We start from the raw sequence: 14,556 nt of genomic DNA on the forward strand, positions 1-14,556 counted from the left end.
TTTGCCCGGCTTTTGGCCAGAACTAAGTACGAGGTGTGAAAGAATGGATTTTAATTACGTGCTAATGAATTGCATCGCTTCTCGGCCTTTTGGCTAAGATCAAAGTGTAGTGTTGGCTTGTCCATCCTACTCCTGCTCTTTGTAGAAGCAATCGACCACCCGCCCGGTTAGTGCGGTGTCTTTCTCTGTCTCTTCTTGTGTTGTTGTTGTTGTGTGCATGCCTTCTTAGCTTGTTCGAGCGACCAGCAACGACTGCCTGCGGATTCTTGGACCCCCCTGCTGACACTTGGTTCCTGCTGCCCTGGATTTCTGGCTCTGGTCATTGGTGAGATGCTAGTTCTTTAAAACACTTCTTTTTTGCCTTTCTTTTCCGCCCCCCTTTGGGGGGGTGGGTTCTCGTGCTCGGCGAGACGGGCTGCTCCAACCGGCCTTGCCGGCAGCTTCCCGTCTGAAAAGCACCCTTTTTCTTGTGTATTAGTTGGCTCAGCGGCCCTTGCATCATCTGCCCAAGTGATGTAAGATAGCGCAAGCCTTCCTTGCACGCTCTTTTTTTTTTTTTTTTTTTCGGAGCGCGCCTCTACTCTGGACACCAGCGAGCGCCGCTGGTGACCACATGGAAGCAGCGTCTCCGCTCTCTCCTCTTTCTTCACTTTCTCTCTCTCTCTTTTTTTTTCTTTTTTTTTTCTCTCTCTTCTACTTTCCATCCACGTGGCCCGCGCTAAGGCTCCCCTCCCGCTCCCACTGTTGCCAGCTACACTAACAATGTAGCCAGGCGACTTTCTCTCTACTCTTGCACGCCTTCTTTTCTTTTTTTTTTTCTCGGAAGCGCCTTTGCTGACACATGTCAGTAGAGGGTCCGCTCAACCGGTTCCTCCTGCCTTCCTCTTTTTTTTTTTTTCCTCTCCCTTCTTCATTCGCTCGCTTTCTTCTCTCTTCTTTACTAATTCCTTCTCGTACCCTCCTCTCTGCTGCCGCAGTCGGTACTCCTTCTGCCTTCTTGGGGCAGCCAGCTGCACTCGCCATGTAGCTTGTAGCCCGCGACTCTCACTGGTGCGCACGCAGTGTTTTTTTTTTCTTTCCACTTTCTTTCTCTTCCTTTTCCTCTCTGGGCGAGCGCACCCCTCTTCTCTCTTCTCCCCCGACCAGGGGGAGGAGGTCACTCACTACCTCATTTTCTTCCCCTTTGTCTTAGGTCGTCAGCTCCACTTAAGCATGGGTTGACGATCACTCCCCACCCCCACCTTTTTTTTTTCTTTCTCCCTTTCCTCTCATCCTTCTCTATCTCCTCTCCATCATTCTACTTCTTACTCAAGTGTACAGTGCCGTCTTTTATTGAAGTGTTTTTTCACAAGATGCCTAAGTGTTCTCACGATGATGTACATCCGGCCTTGCTAATCCTGTTGTCTTTAGAAGTGTTCGCCCGCCAGTAGGTGATGTCCGAGGAGGTAGGTCCCCCGAATACAGGGGAGGCCGGGACGCCCACTGCACCGAGGCCGCTAGATGCCCAAAACCAACCCCAGCTAGGCAAGGAGGGACAGACCCTTGATGTCTTCTTCCCAATCCCACACAGCTTCACCTGCCCCATAGACAAATGTGGGGTACGGTACTCCGGGATCAGCTGGACAAGCAGGCGACAAAGCTTGGTGCGGCATCTGCTAGACGAGCATGAGCTCAAAGTAAAGGTGGCATACACCTGTACCCTCTGCTCCACGACCGGCCTTGGGCTGCATCCCACACTCCACTCCTGCATCTCAAGAGGTAGACACGAGCTGTCGCCCCTCGACCTCAACAGGCACAAGTGTCCACAATGCCCTGCCACCATGACAACAAGGAAAGGGCTGGACAATCACATGCGCAAACACAGAAAACAGGAAGCACAGCACATGAACGAGCGACCACCGACTGCAAGGACTTCGAGGGCTGCACCTACTGCAACTCCGACTGGCCGACCGCCCCGCGCTGCTGCCGGCAACCGAGCCACACGGACAATGACCCTTCGATCGTCACAGAGCTCCAACTCAACGACGTCAACGGGATCATCACCAAGCGAGGACAGCGCGACACTGAGCGCAACGCCGGACTCTCCAACACCAACAGAGCTGGCACTCACACCTTCCTCCCCCCTTCTAGGTGACTTGCAAGAAATCCCTGACCGGGTTTCGGCAACCACGGGCACCCCATCGCCCACGCCTAGCGAGGCCTCCACCGCGAGGAGCAGGTCTTCATGTGCCTCTCTGTTCTCACAGGTTGGAAACGCGTCCCCCATCACGCCGAGTCCCAGGCAACATGAGTCGCCGCACAGCGACACGGACCACGACAACCCACGGCGTTCCCGGCCACCATCACTGGACCGGGCCCCTACCCCTCTCCCTCCTCTCTTAGGCAGCACAGCTTGCTCTCCAAGCCAGAGCTCCAGGGATGCGACAATTCCATCAGCAACCAGCGAGGAGGAGTCACCACCAGAAGGGTCACGGTTTTCGTCCCGTCTCCAGCAGGTTCCAGACACAGCCCGCGCTACTCAGAGGACCAGCCAGCAAGGAGCACCACAACAAAGCTTGACAACAGCACAGGAGGACCCTCAAGCAAGTCCATCAGCCAGGAGTATCACCCACAGCGTCGATTCCCCCACACATCCAGCATCATCCGAGGGACTTTCGATAGACGACGCAGGCGGCGAATCACAGGACCCCGCCCCGCCGACAGTGAACCCCGGCGAGATCACCCTCTCCGGGCCAATCGACGACACAAGCGTACTCGCAGAACACAGCCAGCGAATCCGGCAACTGCTTCGGGAGCCCGCCACTGCTGAGCGCTGGGACGACTTCCTCTCCATCCTGGAGGAGGCCGTATCGGCGGTGAGGAAGGAGGCGAAAATTCCGGACAACCCTGCCGGTGGGAAACCCCGCGTCCCGACCAACCCGAACAACGCCCAGCAGATACAGAGCCTGTATCGTCGCAACCGCCGTCGGGCTGTTCGTATCATCGTACAGGGCGAAACCAAACTCTGCGAGATTCCGCTGGACAGACTGGAGCAACACTTTGCTGAAACATGGGCGCCGAAGGAAGGGAACACCCACCTGCTCCTTAACAAGGCTCGCCCGGACGACATGACAGAGATCTGCCTCGCCCGATTCACCAGCGACGAGGTGGCGGCCCGTCTTCGCAGATGCGAAAACACGGCCCCCGGCAGTGACAGGATCACCTACCGCCATTGGAAAGAACATGATCCTGAAGGTCTCTTTCTCTCCGCAGCATTCAACGTGTGCCTCCAGTACAAGCAAGTGCCCGACGCCTGGAAGGAAACGAGGACCATCCTCATCCACAAGAAGGGTGATCCGAGTGAGGTCACGAATTGGAGACCCATTGCCCTTGGGAACACCATCTCCAAGCTGTATGCGGGTTGCCTAGCTTCCCGCATGCAGCAGTGGGTGTGTGACCATGACGTGCTCTCGAGGTGTCAGAAGGGGTTCCTGCCGCACGACGGCGTGTTTGAACACAACTTCGTGCTGCAGGAGCGCCTGGACGCCGCGCGGGCCGGCGGTGGTGACCTTTGCGTGGCCTTTCTCGACTTCGCCAACGCATTTGGCTCAGTTCCGCACAACGCACTAATCGATTCTCTTCGTGGTGCAGGTGCAGGAGAGGACTTCTGCGCAATCATCGCAGACCTCTACCGAGACAACGCCACCCGGATTGTCGCCGAAGCTGGGACAACGGCCCCAGTCACAATCTCCGCCGGAATTAGACAGGGCTGCCCACTGAGCGGCCTGCTCTTCAACTTGGTGCTCGATCCAGTCATTCGGGCGGTCCAAGGAGGTGAGAGGCAGCACAATGTGCTGGCTTACGCCGATGATCTGACCCCCTTGGCGGACAGCCCCAAGAAACTGCAGGACCGCATCAACGTCGTGGCGGCTCTCGCGGGCCAGCTGGGACTTCGGCTGAACCCCAAGAAGTGCAGAAGCCTGCACCTCTCTGGTAGGACTCCCGTAGGCACTAGGGACACGAAATTCTTCGTCGACGGAGAAGAGATCCCTCGCATCAGTGACTACGAGAGTCAATCTTTTCTAGGACGCCCCGTCGGGTTCAGCCTTCTCCAAGACCGCTCTAAGGTCGATGAGGCGATCTCCGTCGGCCGCACCCTGCTCGAGTCCATGCTTGCCCCATGGCAGCGAATTGATGCACTGAAAACTTTTGTCTTTCCAGCACTCAACTTCGCCATGCGGTGCGGACAAGTGGGCAAGGCGGAATGGGCCCGCCTAGACGACGCACTCCGGCCCCTGATAAAGAAAACTCTTTATCTTCCAGGTAACGCTGCAAACAACTACCTCTACGGCAGCGCAGCGGCCGGAGCAGCTGGAATCCCCCTCGCCGCAGACACAAGTGACGCCTGCCGCGTGGACAACGCCTTCAAGCTTCTGACCTCAGCCGATCTCGAGGTCCGGGAACTTGCCTTCGAAGCGCTAACCAAAATTGTCTCCAAGCGCATTCGCAGGCAGGCCACCAACGAGGAGCTCGCCTGCTACCTCAGCGGCGAAACGGAGGGCATTTTCCAGGCACGGCCGACACAACTGCAGTCCGTCTGGACCGAGGCTCGGAAGGCTTCCCGCAGGCTACACGTCACCTGGGAAATTTTCGAGGACGGAGGGACCAGCATCACGTGTGACGGAGAGGAAACTCTCACGTCAAAGAAACGACGAAAAGTGGTGAAAACGCTGCGCTTCCGAATGATGCGGGCACGCGATCGCTTCCTTCAAGAAATGCCCAATCAAGGGAAGGCAATGGAATGCGTCGCCGCAGACCCGAGCAGCTCCCACTTCATGCGCTCCGGCAAATTCACCCGCTTTTGCGACTGGCGCTTCATTCACAGGGCACGCCTGAACCTCCTACCTGTGAATGGAGCCAACCCATGGACCACCTCCGCCGACAAACGGTGCCGTGTGTGCGGTTACGCAGTGGAAACGCTGCCACACGTCCTGGGTCACTGCATGCGCCACAGCATGGCCTACACCAGTCGTCACAACAAGATTGTGGCGAGGGTGAAACAAGCCGCCAGCAAGAAGTTCACGGTCACGCATGAGAACAGAGCGGTTGGTACCACCAACCTTCGCCCCGACCTCGTTCTCGCCAGGGGGGAAGAGGCGATCATCGTGGACGTGACCTGCCCCTTTGACAACCGGCTCAAAGCACTCGAGGCAGCCCGACTGGAAAAGGAACGAAAATACGAACCAGTTCGGGACTTCTTGGTCCGCCGCTACCAGAGAGTCACGATCGAAGCAGTCGTCGTCGGCATGCTTGGCTCCTGGGACCCGGCAAATGACAGAGTTTTCAAAAAACTCTGCAGCCGGAGATATCTCCGGTTACTTAAGAAGCTTGCAGTGAGCGAGACCATTGCAGCTTCTCGGGAAGTGTACTGCGCACACGTGGCCATAAAGTGACTGTCACTCGCTGGGCCACGTGCTGACAAAGTCACCCTCCCAAAGACATCGCAAAAATAAGAGGTGATACTACACGACACACGCCCCTTTCACTTTTTCTCCCCTGCTATTTCCTATTTTCACCTTCTCTATACACAGTTCACGATATACCACCTTCTTCCTTTCTGGTTGAAGGAACAAAAAATGAGAACAAGTTTTTCCTTTTCGGTCAGAAATGTTCCTAGCATTTTTGAAAACCTCTGTTCTTATCAGCTTAATATCTGATACGGATCCTATTTGGATCCAAGATATTAAACTTATTTTTGTGATGCGGCGGAGTGCTTGAAGCTTGCTTCACCTCCGCCACGGGTTGGCCCGGTATTGCACTACCTCCGGGATCGGCCCACTCACCCCCTGCGGGGTGAGTTCGACAATAAATTCAATGATAGAAGGAGTGTTCGGATTTACCCATGATACCGGGGTAAACGGCTTGGGTGCGTCGAGTGTCCGAGACGGTGGCGGCACGCCGCCCCGGCTGACGCGGTATTCGCGTGCAGGGAGTGCGCTAGCTGTGTTTACACTTACGATTGCTCTGGGAAAATAAATGTTTCCGTGTGTATTTCATATATGGAGGGTCTCTTTTATTTTGTTATGTTCACACGTACATACTCAAGTTTCTTATTTTTTTTAACGTTCCTACTCATATTAATAAAACTATTGAGGAAATTATCATTACTGTTTCGGAGGAAAGCTAGAAGTGTGTATACGATGTGTATGCATGTGCGATGTGTATGTATGTATGTGTGTAGAAGTGTGTATGTATGTGCCAAGCTATTTCCGCTTTTCGAATTCACCCGTTTCGCAACGAAAAATAAAAAAAGCCTCTAGAAAATGGGGTTTGGTTGGTGTTTCTGTTTACAGTTGCAGTGGCAAGCGAAGGCATTTTTATTTCACATCTTCACGCGGCGTCTGAACCTGAAGACGCGTGCTCTCGCCACGTCTACGCATCTACACTATTCCCCATCACAAATTAAAATCGCAAAGAACGCCACAGGACCCACTCCGCACACACCTGCTGTACGGTGGAGCGGCAAAGCCCCGATGTGCTTTTCCTATGTCCACTGACCTTTGGGGTTTGACGTCCCAAAACCACCATATGATTATGGGAAAATTTCGACCACCTGGGGTTCTTTCACGTGCACCCTAATCTGAGCACAGGGAAATGCAGCCGCCGCGGCCGGGATTCGATCCCACCACCTGCGGGTCAGCAGCCGAGTACCTTACGGCCATCAGACCACCACGGCGGGCATCGCCTTGTTGATCAAACACTTCATTTCTGAACACCATCTCATACCAGCTCATCCACCGTTGGCTCTCGTTAATTACAACGAACATCCTCGCACGCTCACCTCAATGGAATTGCCAGTTGCTGGAAGTTCCAAGAAAATTGCGCACTAGACGTTCGGACGCACCACGCACGTACCTGAAGCGACGTGGACCCCAGGACGCGTGAGATCACGCCCCGGGCGCGCTTTGCCTCCGTACCCACTCGTCACTCCTCACAGCTTCACTAAGCCGAGTATGTAGAAGTCGAAGAAGCAGAACAACAAACCAGCCAATCCCCCACAGTGGGTGTGAGCCACAAGTGAAGGTCAACAAAAACAAGCAACACCAGCGAGCGCAGTGACGAAGCTATCGTAATGGGGCGAAATAATCCACGAATATGGCTGCACGTTGACGCACGGTCGCATTTGTGCAACCACCCGTGTCTCCCGAAGACCGTCTGTCGCGCGTCTTCGACGAAAAGCGCAGGCGAGTACTTCTCCACTGATTTCCGCGACCACTTCACGACCGCCTTCGGCCGCCTCATGTCCGTCCGGCACGATCGACGGAGCGCCGCACCAGCGCCTCGTACACGCCACCATAGCACTCCTACCCCTCGGAATCAGCAAAACTCGGACGTTTTCGACCACGACAGACAGAACCTGCCGGCCCGTTGAACGCTTGAACGACATCGCAGCGTCAAGTCGCACACTCACGTTCCGTCACCCTCTGCCACATGATCCTTCATTCACCGGCTTCACAACCCACGCGGTAGACGTTTCGCACGCATTCCCGGGTCTGCCTTTCACGGCAGGACCTTCGTCGACCTCGGTGCGGTGTTCCGCCACGTCGGAACTTGCAAGGCATATGTTGAGCGTGCTGAAGCAGCCAAAGGCACCACCTTTTTGCCGATGATTGTGGGCGTCGTTGCAGAGGCGTTGCTTGGGCAGCCGGCGTAGAAGCCATGTTGGATGGGTGACGTATTCACATTTTGCACAGTCATTTTTTTTTTTTTCCTTCCTTCCAGACTTTGGTGCTCGAGTTGGACATGTACACTATGCATCAGTTTTTAAAACAAATGCTGTAGCATCCCTCGCGACATGCCTGATAATGTTCGCCAGCAAGCATTTGGTGTGACGTCATGGGCGCATAGAGAGTACGCATGCAAGCAAGCACGCGTGGCTTCGACCTCTGGGAAAAAGAAGGTTTCAGTTTTAACATGTTTGTAAGCGAAACTAGAAACTTCAAGCGGACTGGGGATAAAAGCAATGCCGTGAAGCCAGCGCTGCCGCTGTCGGTGCACAATGCTGGTTGTGCATGAGTGGACGTCGGAATTGCTTTGCTACTGTTTGCCCGGCTTTTGGCCAGAACTAAGTACGAGGTGTGAAAGAATGGATTTTAATTACGTGCTAATGAATTGCATCGCTTCTCGGCCTTTTGGCTAAGATCAAAGTGTAGTGTTGGCTTGTCCATCCTACTCCTGCTCTTTGTAGAAGCAATCGACCACCCGCCCGGTTAGTGCGGTGTCTTTCTCTGTCTCTTCTTGTGTTGTTGTTGTTGTGTGCATGCCTTCTTAGCTTGTTCGAGCGACCAGCAACGACTGCCTGCGGATTCTTGGACCCCCCTGCTGACACTTGGTTCCTGCTGCCCTGGATTTCTGGCTCTGGTCATTGGTGAGATGCTAGTTCTTTAAAACACTTCTTTTTTGCCTTTCTTTTCCGCCCCCCTTTGGGGGGGTGGGTTCTCGTGCTCGGCGAGACGGGCTGCTCCAACCGGCCTTGCCGGCAGCTTCCCGTCTGAAAAGCACCCTTTTTCTTGTGTATTAGTTGGCTCAGCGGCCCTTGCATCATCTGCCCAAGTGATGTAAGATAGCGCAAGCCTTCCTTGCACGCTCTTTTTTTTTTTTTTTTTTTTTCGGAGCGCGCCTCTACTCTGGACACCAGCGAGCGCCGCTGGTGACCACGTGGAAGCAGCGTCTCCGCTCTCTCCTCTTTCTTCACTTTCTCTCTCTCTCTTTTTTTTTCTTTTTTTTTTTTTCTCTCTTCTACTTTCCATCCACGTGGCCCGCGCTAAGGCTCCCCTCCCGCTCCCACTGTTGCCAGCTACACTAACAATGTAGCCAGGCGACTTTCTCTCTACTCTTGCACGCCTTCTTTTCTTTTTTTTTTTTTTTCTCGGAAGCGCCTTTGCTGACACGTGTCAGTAGAGGGTCCGCTCAACCGGTTCCTCCTGCCTTCCTCTTTTTTTTTTTTTTTCCTCTCCCTTCTTCATTCGCTCGCTTTCTTCTCTCTTCTTTACTAATTCCTTCTCGTACCCTCCTCTCTGCTGCCGCAGTCGGTACTCCTTCTGCCTTCTTGGGGCAGCCAGCTGCACTCGCCATGTAGCTTGTAGCCCGCGACTCTCACTGGTGCGCACGCAGTGTTTTTTTTTTTTCTTTCCACTTTCTTTCTCTTCCTTTTCCTCTCTGGGCGAGCGCACCCCTCTTCTCTCTTCTCCCCCGACCAGGGGGAGGAGGTCACTCACTACCTCATTTTCTTCCCCTTTGTCTTAGGTCGTCAGCTCCACTTAAGCATGGGTTGACGATCACTCCCCACCCCCACCTTTTTTTTTTTCTTTCTCCCTTTCCTCTCATCCTTCTCTATCTCCTCTCCATCATTCTACTTCTTACTCAAGTGTACAGTGCCGTCTTTTATTGAAGTGTTTTTTCACAAGATGCCTAAGTGTTCTCACGATGATGTACATCCGGCCTTGCTAATCCTGTTGTCTTTAGAAGTGTTCGCCCGCCAGTAGGTGATGTCCGAGGAGGTAGGTCCCCCGAATACAGGGGAGGCCGGGACGCCCACTGCACCGAGGCCGCTAGATGCCCAAAACCAACCCCAGCTAGGCAAGGAGGGACAGACCCTTGATGTCTTCTTCCCAATCCCACACAGCTTCACCTGCCCCATAGACAAATGTGGGGTACGGTACTCCGGGATCAGCTGGACAAGCAGGCGACAAAGCTTGGTGCGGCATCTGCTAGACGAGCATGAGCTCAAAGTAAAGGTGGCATACACCTGTACCCTCTGCTCCACGACCGGCCTTGGGCTGCATCCCACACTCCACTCCTGCATCTCAAGAGGTAGACACGAGCTGTCGCCCCTCGACCTCAACAGGCACAAGTGTCCACAATGCCCTGCCACCATGACAACAAGGAAAGGGCTGGACAATCACATGCGCAAACACAGAAAACAGGAAGCACAGCACATGAACGAGCGACCACCGACTGCAAGGACTTCGAGGGCTGCACCTACTGCAACTCCGACTGGCCGACCGCCCCGCGCTGCTGCCGGCAACCGAGCCACACGGACAATGACCCTTCGATCGTCACAGAGCTCCAACTCAACGACGTCAACGGGATCATCACCAAGCGAGGACAGCGCGACACTGAGCGCAACGCCGGACTCTCCAACACCAACAGAGCTGGCACTCACACCTTCCTCCCCCCTTCTAGGTGACTTGCAAGAAATCCCTGACCGGGTTTCGGCAACCACGGGCACCCCATCGCCCACGCCTAGCGAGGCCTCCACCGCGAGGAGCAGGTCTTCATGTGCCTCTCTGTTCTCACAGGTTGGAAACGCGTCCCCCATCACGCCGAGTCCCAGGCAACATGAGTCGCCGCACAGCGACACGGACCACGACAACCCACGGCGTTCCCGGCCACCATCACTGGACCGGGCCCCTACCCCTCTCCCTCCTCTCTTAGGCAGCACAGCTTGCTCTCCAAGCCAGAGCTCCAGGGATGCGACAATTCCATCAGCAACCAGCGAGGAGGAGTCACCACCAGAAGGGTCACGGTTTTCGTCCCGTCTCCAGCAGGTTCCAGACACAGCCCGCGCTACTCAGAGGACCAGCCAGCAAGGAGCACCACAACAAAGCTTGACAACAGCACAGGAGGACCCTCAAGCAAGTCCATCAGCCAGGAGTATCACCCACAGCGTCGATTCCCCCACACATCCAGCATCATCCGAGGGACTTTCGATAGACGACGCAGGCGGCGAATCACAGGACCCCGCCCCGCCGACAGTGAACCCCGGCGAGATCACCCTCTCCGGGCCAATCGACGACACAAGCGTACTCGCAGAACACAGCCAGCGAATCCGGCAACTGCTTCGGGAGCCCGCCACTGCTGAGCGCTGGGACGACTTCCTCTCCATCCTGGAGGAGGCCGTATCGGCGGTGAGGAAGGAGGCGAAAATTCCGGACAACCCTGCCGGTGGGAAACCCCGCGTCCCGACCAACCCGAACAACGCCCAGCAGATACAGAGCCTGTATCGTCGCAACCGCCGTCGGGCTGTTCGTATCATCGTACAGGGCGAAACCAAACTCTGCGAGATTCCGCTGGACAGACTGGAGCAACACTTTGCTGAAACATGGGCGCCGAAGGAAGGGAACACCCACCTGCTCCTTAACAAGGCTCGCCCGGACGACATGACAGAGATCTGCCTCGCCCGATTCACCAGCGACGAGGTGGCGGCCCGTCTTCGCAGATGCGAAAACACGGCCCCCGGCAGTGACAGGATCACCTACCGCCATTGGAAAGAACATGATCCTGAAGGTCTCTTTCTCTCCGCAGCATTCAACGTGTGCCTCCAGTACAAGCAAGTGCCCGACGCCTGGAAGGAAACGAGGACCATCCTCATCCACAAGAAGGGTGATCCGAGTGAGGTCACGAATTGGAGACCCATTGCCCTTGGGAACACCATCTCCAAGCTGTATGCGGGTTGCCTAGCTTCCCGCATGCAGCAGTGGGTGTGTGACCATGACGTGCTCTCGAGGTGTCAGAAGGGGTTCCTGCCGCACGACGGCGTGTTTGAACACAACTTCGTGCTGCAGGAGCGCCTGGACGCCGCGCGGGCCGGCGGTGGTGACCTTTGCGTGGCCTTTCTCGACTTCGCCAACGCATTTGGCTCAGTTCCGCACAACGCACTAATCGATTCTCTTCGTGGTGCAGGTGCAGGAGAGGACTTCTGCGCAATCATCGCAGACCTCTACCGAGACAACGCCACCCGGATTGTCGCCGAAGCTGGGACAACGGCCCCAGTCACAATCTCCGCCGGAATTAGACAGGGCTGCCCACTGAGCGGCCTGCTCTTCAACTTGGTGCTCGATCCAGTCATTCGGGCGGTCCAAGGAGGTGAGAGGCAGCACAATGTGCTGGCTTACGCCGATGATCTGACCCCCTTGGCGGACAGCCCCAAGAAACTGCAGGACCGCATCAACGTCGTGGCGGCTCTCGCGGGCCAGCTGGGACTTCGGCTGAACCCCAAGAAGTGCAGAAGCCTGCACCTCTCTGGTAGGACTCCCGTAGGCACTAGGGACACGAAATTCTTCGTCGACGGAGAAGAGATCCCTCGCATCAGTGACTACGAGAGTCAATCTTTTCTAGGACGCCCCGTCGGGTTCAGCCTTCTCCAAGACCGCTCTAAGGTCGATGAGGCGATCTCCGTCGGCCGCACCCTGCTCGAGTCCATGCTTGCCCCATGGCAGCGAATTGATGCACTGAAAACTTTTGTCTTTCCAGCACTCAACTTCGCCATGCGGTGCGGACAAGTGGGCAAGGCGGAATGGGCCCGCCTAGACGACGCACTCCGGCCCCTGATAAAGAAAACTCTTTATCTTCCAGGTAACGCTGCAAACAACTACCTCTACGGCAGCGCAGCGGCCGGAGCAGCTGGAATCCCCCTCGCCGCAGACACAAGTGACGCCTGCCGCGTGGACAACGCCTTCAAGCTTCTGACCTCAGCCGATCTCGAGGTCCGGGAACTTGCCTTCGAAGCGCTAACCAAAATTGTCTCCAAGCGCATTCGCAGGCAGGCCACCAACGAGGAGCTCGCCTGCTACCTCAGCGGCGAAACGGAGGGCATTTTCCAGGCACGGCCGACACAACTGCAGTCCGTCTGGACCGAGGCTCGGAAGGCTTCCCGCAGGCTACACGTCACCTGGGAAATTTTCGAGGACGGAGGGACCAGCATCACGTGTGACGGAGAGGAAACTCTCACGTCAAAGAAACGACGAAAAGTGGTGAAAACGCTGCGCTTCCGAATGATGCGGGCACGCGATCGCTTCCTTCAAGAAATGCCCAATCAAGGGAAGGCAATGGAATGCGTCGCCGCAGACCCGAGCAGCTCCCACTTCATGCGCTCCGGCAAATTCACCCGCTTTTGCGACTGGCGCTTCATTCACAGGGCACGCCTGAACCTCCTACCTGTGAATGGAGCCAACCCATGGACCACCTCCGCCGACAAACGGTGCCGTGTGTGCGGTTACGCAGTGGAAACGCTGCCACACGTCCTGGGTCACTGCATGCGCCACAGCATGGCCTACACCAGTCGTCACAACAAGATTGTGGCGAGGGTGAAACAAGCCGCCAGCAAGAAGTTCACGGTCACGCATGAGAACAGAGCGGTTGGTACCACCAACCTTCGCCCCGACCTCGTTCTCGCCAGGGGGGAAGAGGCGATCATCGTGGACGTGACCTGCCCCTTTGACAACCGGCTCAAAGCACTCGAGGCAGCCCGACTGGAAAAGGAACGAAAATACGAACCAGTTCGGGACTTCTTGGTCCGCCGCTACCAGAGAGTCACGATCGAAGCAGTCGTCGTCGGCATGCTTGGCTCCTGGGACCCGGCAAATGACAGAGTTTTCAAAAAACTCTGCAGCCGGAGATATCTCCGGTTACTTAAGAAGCTTGCAGTGAGCGAGACCATTGCAGCTTCTCGGGAAGTGTACTGCGCACACGTGGCCATAAAGTGACTGTCACTCGCTGGGCCACGTGCTGACAAAGTCACCCTCCCAAAGACATCGCAAAAATAAGAGGTGATACTACACGACACACGCCCCTTTCACTTTTTCTCCCCTGCTATTTCCTATTTTCACCTTCTCTATACACAGTTCACGATATACCACCTTCTTCCTTTCTGGTTGAAGGAACAAAAAATGAGAACAAGTTTTTTCTTTTCGGTCAGAAATGTTCCTAGCATTTTTGAAAACCTCTGTTCTTATCAGCTTAATATCTGATACGGATCCTATTTGGATCCAAGATATTAAACTTATTTTTGTGATGCGGCGGAGTGCTTGAAGCTTGCTTCACCTCCGCCACGGGTTGGCCCGGTATTGCACTACCTCCGGGATCGGCCCACTCACCCCCTGCGGGGTGAGTTCGACAATAAATACAATGATAGAAGGAGTGTTCGGATTTACCCATGATACCGGGGTAAACGGCTTGGGTGCGTCGAGTGTCCGAGACGGTGGCGGCACGCCGCCCCGGCTGACGCGGTATTCGCGTGCAGGGAGTGCGCTAGCTGTGTTTACACTTACGATTGCTCTGGGAAAATAAATGTTTCCGTGTGTATTTCATATATGGAGGGTCTCTTTTATTTTGTTATGTTCACACGTACATACTCAAGTTTCTTATTTTTTTTAACGTTCCTACTCATATTAATAAAACTATTGAGGAAATTATCATTACTGTTTCGGAGGAAAGCTAGAAGTGTGTATACGATGTGTATGCATGTGCGATGTGTATGTATGTATGTGTGTAGAAGTGTGTATGTATGTGCCAAGCTATTTCCGCTTTTCGAATTCACCCGTTTCGCAACGAAAAATAAAAAAAGCCTCTAGAAAATGGGGTTTGGTTGGTGTTTCTGTTTACAGTTGCAGTGGCAAGCGAAGGCATTTTTATTTCACATCTTCACGCGGCGTCTGAACCTGAAGACGCGTGCTCTCGCCACGTCTACGCATCTACACTATTCCCCATCACAAATTAAAATCGCAAAGAACGCCA

The 14,556-nt window shown here is 54.9% G+C and overlaps 2 pseudogenes; both read left to right on the forward strand.

Annotated features, from left to right (window-relative positions):
- The first annotated feature begins 5,652 nt into the window (after positions 1-5,652).
- LOC142766335 (U2 spliceosomal RNA) lies at positions 5,653-5,823 on the forward strand (annotated as a pseudogene).
- Positions 5,824-13,746: 7,923 nt separating this feature from the next.
- Positions 13,747-13,917, forward strand: LOC142766336 (U2 spliceosomal RNA; annotated as a pseudogene).
- Positions 13,918-14,556: the final 639 nt, after the last annotated feature.

This window comes from Rhipicephalus microplus, chromosome 6, assembly GCF_043290135.1.
Source record: "Rhipicephalus microplus isolate Deutch F79 chromosome 6, USDA_Rmic, whole genome shotgun sequence".
In the NCBI taxonomy this organism is placed as follows: Eukaryota; Metazoa; Arthropoda; class Arachnida; order Ixodida; family Ixodidae; genus Rhipicephalus; species Rhipicephalus microplus.